This window comes from Accipiter gentilis, chromosome 2, assembly GCF_929443795.1.
Source record: "Accipiter gentilis chromosome 2, bAccGen1.1, whole genome shotgun sequence".
Classification (NCBI taxonomy): Eukaryota; Metazoa; Chordata; class Aves; order Accipitriformes; family Accipitridae; genus Astur; species Astur gentilis.
Window position 1 is genome coordinate 25,584,156 of NC_064881.1, and position 6,155 is coordinate 25,590,310.

Sequence of the window (6,155 nt, forward strand, 5' to 3'; positions counted from 1 at the left end):
TACTTGAACAAAACAAATCAGCTGGCTTTCTGCCAAGAATTTTTTGAAGTGATTTGAAGGGGAAAGAATCTGCTCTCCACCCTAAATCACTCTGTGCCAGGGAAGATACGCAGCTGCTATTGCTACAGTCTGTGGATACTGTTGGCTCAGAAGGAAATGAGCAGGAATTGCAGCTTACGTGATTGTGTTGTCAGCAGAACTGGTCTTTAGACTATGGAAAGGACAGCATCAGTGATGATTGATGCTTTTTTCAAAACAAATTTCTAGATATTTGCTAAGTAAGGACAGGATGTACTAGGCGTCGACTATATTCAATTTAAGAATAAGCAGGAGAAGCAACAGACTAAGAAAGGAATCAGGACTTTAAAGTTATAGGTCCCCAAACACCTACCTTTTTCTATAAATAATATAATTTACATTACTCTCTTGTTAGTAAATCCATCTTCATGCTGGTGTATATATATATACACACAAATACATTAAAAAAAGGTCATATATCATCTCTAACAAGGTCTTACAGTAGAAGTCCAGATCACAGAATTACTATTACAAGCATCATTAACTTCTTAATGATAATTTCAATGATAATGTAGGATAGGGGAACATGAGGGAATGAACTACCTTTTTCTTGTTCTTTCTTACACTTCTCAAACAACAGAACTTGTGTTCACACTCTTAAATGGCTAAGCGTATTCAGACAAATTTGTTCAGCATAATTATGCTGACTATGCCCCTTTGCCTGTGTCCTCAATGAGACATGAAAAGCAGGACCAGGAACGAGCTCCTGGTGAGCTCCAAGAGCTTGACTCTTTCTTTCCCATCATTTTCTGTAGCTCAGGCTTGACATGCTTGCCATCTGCTCACAAACAGCTGAGCAGCACTGAACAGTGAATGGACCAGGCTGCAGTGTTTGGAGCACTTCTCATGCCCAATCCCTCCTTCCTGCACAAATGACAATTTGTGTCCATATTAGGAACTGAAGATTTATAGGATGAATCATATTAGAGTGTGGTCCTAAGACTAGCTCTGGGCTCACAGTCAGTTGACAACAGTAGACTTTCTTATTCTGGTTCTATCAATTCCAGCATGACTTTCAGGTTAACAGGAAAACAATCCAATACTTGGCTTATTCTGCACATTTATGGATATTACAGCTAATATTGTGTAACTTAATTGTCATTTATATATGACAATATGATACTTTCTGTTTTTACTAAGTATGCCTAAGTTACAGAGTATATTCAACTCTTCAACAACTATTTAAGACCAAAACAACAGATCCAAAGTATGTGAATGGAGTGATAGCTGGCCATCATTTGGATTTGCATCAGAATTATAAAGCTGTTAGCATGAAGATTACTATAATGGTTTAAACAAGAGGTAAGACAAAGTCCAATCACGTGATGGACAACTGGATTGCTTTACCAAAAAGTGTGGAAAAATAAATCACAGCAAAAAGAAGTGATAAATGGCAATAATATCTACCAGGTGGTTAAAACGGTTTACATGACACAAAAACTCATCACAAACACACAGCAAATCACTTAATGTATTGGGATATCTTCCAAACAACAAAGAGAAAATAAGAAATTGGATTAAAGAAATAGCAATACAAACCTCCCAAAGAACCCAGGTAAAAATTTTCATATCCATGGCACACAGTGAGAAATATTTGACTATTTGGAATCCATATTTACTGGGACATTCAATTAAAAAAACAAATAAAATCCAACTCACATAACTTAGCTGGCAGTGTTAATGCAAACATTCTAGACGTGGAACACAGTCACTTACAAGCCCATCTTAGTGTGCAAGCCAGAAAAATAAATGCCCTATTTTCTATTAGTTTGGAGCTTCTCCAGGAGTAAAAAGAAGAAAAACTAATTGCTCTGAAAGTATGCAACAGATAACTGCAATAAATACAAGTCACAAGCCTACTGACAGGTGCCATTTTTATAGCATAACTCATCTGTTAAAATGAAACTTCAAAGTCCTCAGTCTTTTGGAAGACACGGGCCTGAAGCACTAACCTTAAAAAAGATTAAAAAATACAGTCTTGTAAGGAGGTGATTATTGCAGAAGTTCTGTCAATTTTTTTTTTTTTTACTCTGTCTTGCAATTATTGTCTGCCATCAGATGACATACCCAAGGTATGGTGGAATCTGTTGTCACCAGCATTTTAAAAAGCTTGCTGAAATCTTTTTTTGTTGTCTTAATACTGGCATGTAGCAGTGAAGTTTAAGAGGAAAATACCATACAAAACAGCATAGGTTATTTATTATCAAGAAAATACTAAGAAGGTGAAACTAATTGTTATATTTTTAAAATGGAAGAAAATGGTCATTTCCACACAAAGGCCCTTACAACTTTGACGTATGTGCCCCCTTTCGCACTCAGCCCAAGTTGCTACGCGTTCATCTCTGTCAGCTTCTGGACAGCCAGTGAAACCCTCACTGAGTTCTGCTGCGCAGGCACAGGGTTCCAGGGAACTCGGCAATGCTTTTAAAGCATTACTTAACAAAAATATAGTCTATGGAAGTTCACTACATGTTCTGACTTGCTACTTAAAACATGTAACAGCAATTGAGACCGAGTTTGAAAAGGAGCAGGTAGAAGTTGCAAAGTCCTTGATAAGATAATGGCCATATTTTCTTGTTTTCCAGTCTAGAAAAACTAAAAATTCTTATCTCATTAGTTTTATATTGAAAAAGTATATACTGTTTGTCTTTCATGCCATATTGTTATATGCACATGCATGTACACACACTGTTATGGTTTAATCCCAGCTGACAACAAAGCGCCCCACAGCTGCTCACTCACTCACTCCTCCCCAGTGGGATGGGGCAGAGAATCGGAAGGGTAAAAGTGAGAAAACTCATGGGTTGAGATAAAGACAGTTTAATAGGTAAAGCAAAAGCCTCATGCACAAGCAAAGCAAAAGAAGGAATTCATTCCCCACTTCTCATCAGCAGGCAGGTGTTCAGCCATCTCCAGGAAAGGAGGGCTCCGTCACATGTAACAATGACTTGGGAAGACAAACGCCATCACTCTGAACATCCCCCCCTTCCTTCTTCTTCCCCCAGCTGTGTATGCTGGGCATGACGTCCTATGGTCTGGCATATCCCTGTGGTCTGTTGGGGTCAGCTGTCCCAGCCGTGTCCCCCCCAACTCCTTGTGCCCCCCCAACCTCCTCGCTGGTGGGGTGGGGTGAGGAGCAGAAAAGGCCTCGGCTCTGTGTAAGCGCTGCTCAGCAGTAACGAAAACATCCCTGTGTTATCAATCAACACTGTTTCCAGCACAAATCCAAAATCACTAGCCCCATACCAGCTACTATAAGGAAAATTAACTCTATCCCAGCCAAAACCAGCACACACACACACACGCGCGCGTTCATCAACTGCAAAATTTTCTACTGAGTCACACACCAGCTAGAAACTGAGAGAGCCAACACTGGGTAAATCAATCTAGAACACATTAAAAAATGTTGCTTCATTTAACATGACAATTAAAACATTTAAAAAATTTGTAATAAAATCCATTAAAGTCAAATAAAGCAAAGGACACTTTTTTGCATTTTCAGCTAAACTGATTTAGATCATTCTCTTCATACCATACAGCAAAAGAAGCAAATTAGAGCACTCAAATAATTACAGGCCTGATCTAAACTCATAAAAGTTCTTTATACCTATAACAATACTTCAGTCAAGTTCAGCTGAGCCCTATACCAGTGTTGTTTACAACCTCTGACTGTATTAACCAAAAAAACGAAACAAGCTTGTGTATGGCAGAGTTTGGGGACAAAAAGCTGTCCCTCATCCGGACAAACCAAGAAACAAAGACAAGGAGGCCACATATTGTCTGCCCTTAGTAAAGAAATCTTTAAAATTCAAAAAGCTGAAATTACTCTTTTAAAAAATCTCCCCCCTCAACCAAAGCTTTGACAGAAATGGCTTAATGAAATATGTATATATTTTAGCAACAGATAGAATTGAACCGTCATAACCGTTACAAAACTGAAGTGTTTTATCTATCATCTGTTACATGAAGAGGGAGTACTAACACTGTTACAAATGTGCAGAAGCCAAAGGAGCCAAAATAAAACAGATGAAGTTTATTTTTAGCAAATATTATGACTTTCATAGATGTATGAAAACCACAAACAAATTCCAAATTACTCTAAACAATATGTTATAAAATCGTTTATGGCACAAAAAAGTAACAAATGATTTAACAAAAGCATATAAAGACATACAGTAAAAGCTACTGTAGGTAATAGCCCACTGATCGGCTCTTATGGAAAAAAATGACAATGCTCTTACTGAATTCAGTGGGAGCAGGGTTAGAACCTCTGGGGTGAGTAAGTTGCTGTGTTTGTGTGAACTGTATATGCAAGGTTTATGAGAAAAACCTGAACCTGTCCTTAGAGCTGCCCAGTGTGGTAGGCTGCTGTACAGTGTCCTGCAGCAGCCAGGATGCTGAGAACTACTGTGCTAGGTAGTTAACCAGCATGGTCACTCTGCCCAGCACAGGTCACAAAGCACTGAGCAGCTGACTAAAGAAGATAACATTTTCTTAGAACCATTACTGATGCCATCAATTTCTTTGAGCACGTTTCTCTACCACTCCTCATTGTCAGGAGACAGTAACTGTGAAGTTCTGCCAACACTATTATCACTACTCTCTCTGGTCTTCATGGTCTACAATTAGAGCACTTCTGATTAGGTGCATTTCAGTTCGGGTTCAGAGGTTTGACCATCTGACTGATTAAACAGACCTATTCAATTTAGTATTTTGGGAGCCAGCTGCATGAACCATCCTCATTTTGCTCAATATAAGCATGCAAAAACTGAACAGTGAAAGCCACTGAAACCAGTGAAAGCCACTGCTATTAAAGCATGCTGGTAAAAGTGACTGCATAAAATCATGTCATGACTTCCATATCAAAGCCTTATTTCTATCATTCTAATGCAAAGGGTCTTTCACTTAAAGGTGTGAGCTTCAATGTTTTTCTCTTAAAAATAGCAGTAACAGTTTACAAGCTCCACCATGAAACAGAGGCCATCCGTGTAAATGTAATCATACCTGTGTAGCTTTTTTCCTCCTATGGTTTTTAGATTAGTCCTTGCTATTGAATCATGACAAGTAAGTCATCGTTTGTAGTTTACCTTAATCTCTCAGGACTTTATCCTTGCCAAAGCACAAGCCAAATTTTGCATTAAAGCAAACCCTTGCCAAAAGTATTAACTCACTGATCAAAATGCCGGCCTTTTCAATCAGATATACTCCTTCTAATCACATACACTAAATGCTATTTTATCTAAATGTCTCTCAGCAAATCAAATGTTTCATTGCACAGGTCTTCAAGAGGTGTAGGCCGGACCTTGAACAAACATTCTATCTAGCCATCCAGTCTTTTCCTTGAAGTGGGTAGCTCCACATTTCTTGGAACTAACTGCAAAAAAAAAATTGAGTTACTAAACCAGAATGCAACTATTCATTCAAGAACTCGGAGTACTGTGAACTCTACAGCCCTGAACTGGATTTGAGAGCTAGCAGGAAAACGGGATAGCAAACAGGAAACCAAGAAACTAGAAAGTTCTTTCTTGTGTTACTCAGGATGCGAGCTGCTGTATTCCATATCCATTGGAACAACTTTATGGATGGCATATGCATTTTTAGGAGTGGGATATTTAAGCTCTAGGGTTATAAACCCAGTGTAAATACTAGAATCAAACACAAAGCCAACTGAAGGTGGGAAGAGTGGTTTACTAATGGGTGCTATTGACTGGAATTACATGAAGTAGTCCATGTGCTGTTCTAATGATTTCAGGAATTAAAAAAAAAAAAAAAAAAAAAAAAGTCTGCTATCTCCTTAAGGAACTGCATACAGGATTAATCTCAAAAGCCCCTTTATTGACAGCCAGGACTTGCAACTCCAAAAGAAAATCACTGCTATGGGAAGATCCATGTTGTTCTTAAATATCACCCAATGAATGGTATCAGACATGATTTGCCCCTGCAGGAGAGTTAAACAGTACAGATCACTAGGCAAACTATGTTTCTATGGTTTCCTGGCAGCAGGACAAGCAGTGAATTGCCATTTTATGAGAAATAACAGACAATTAAATTTTGTAAATGGCAGCTCAGAACAGTAG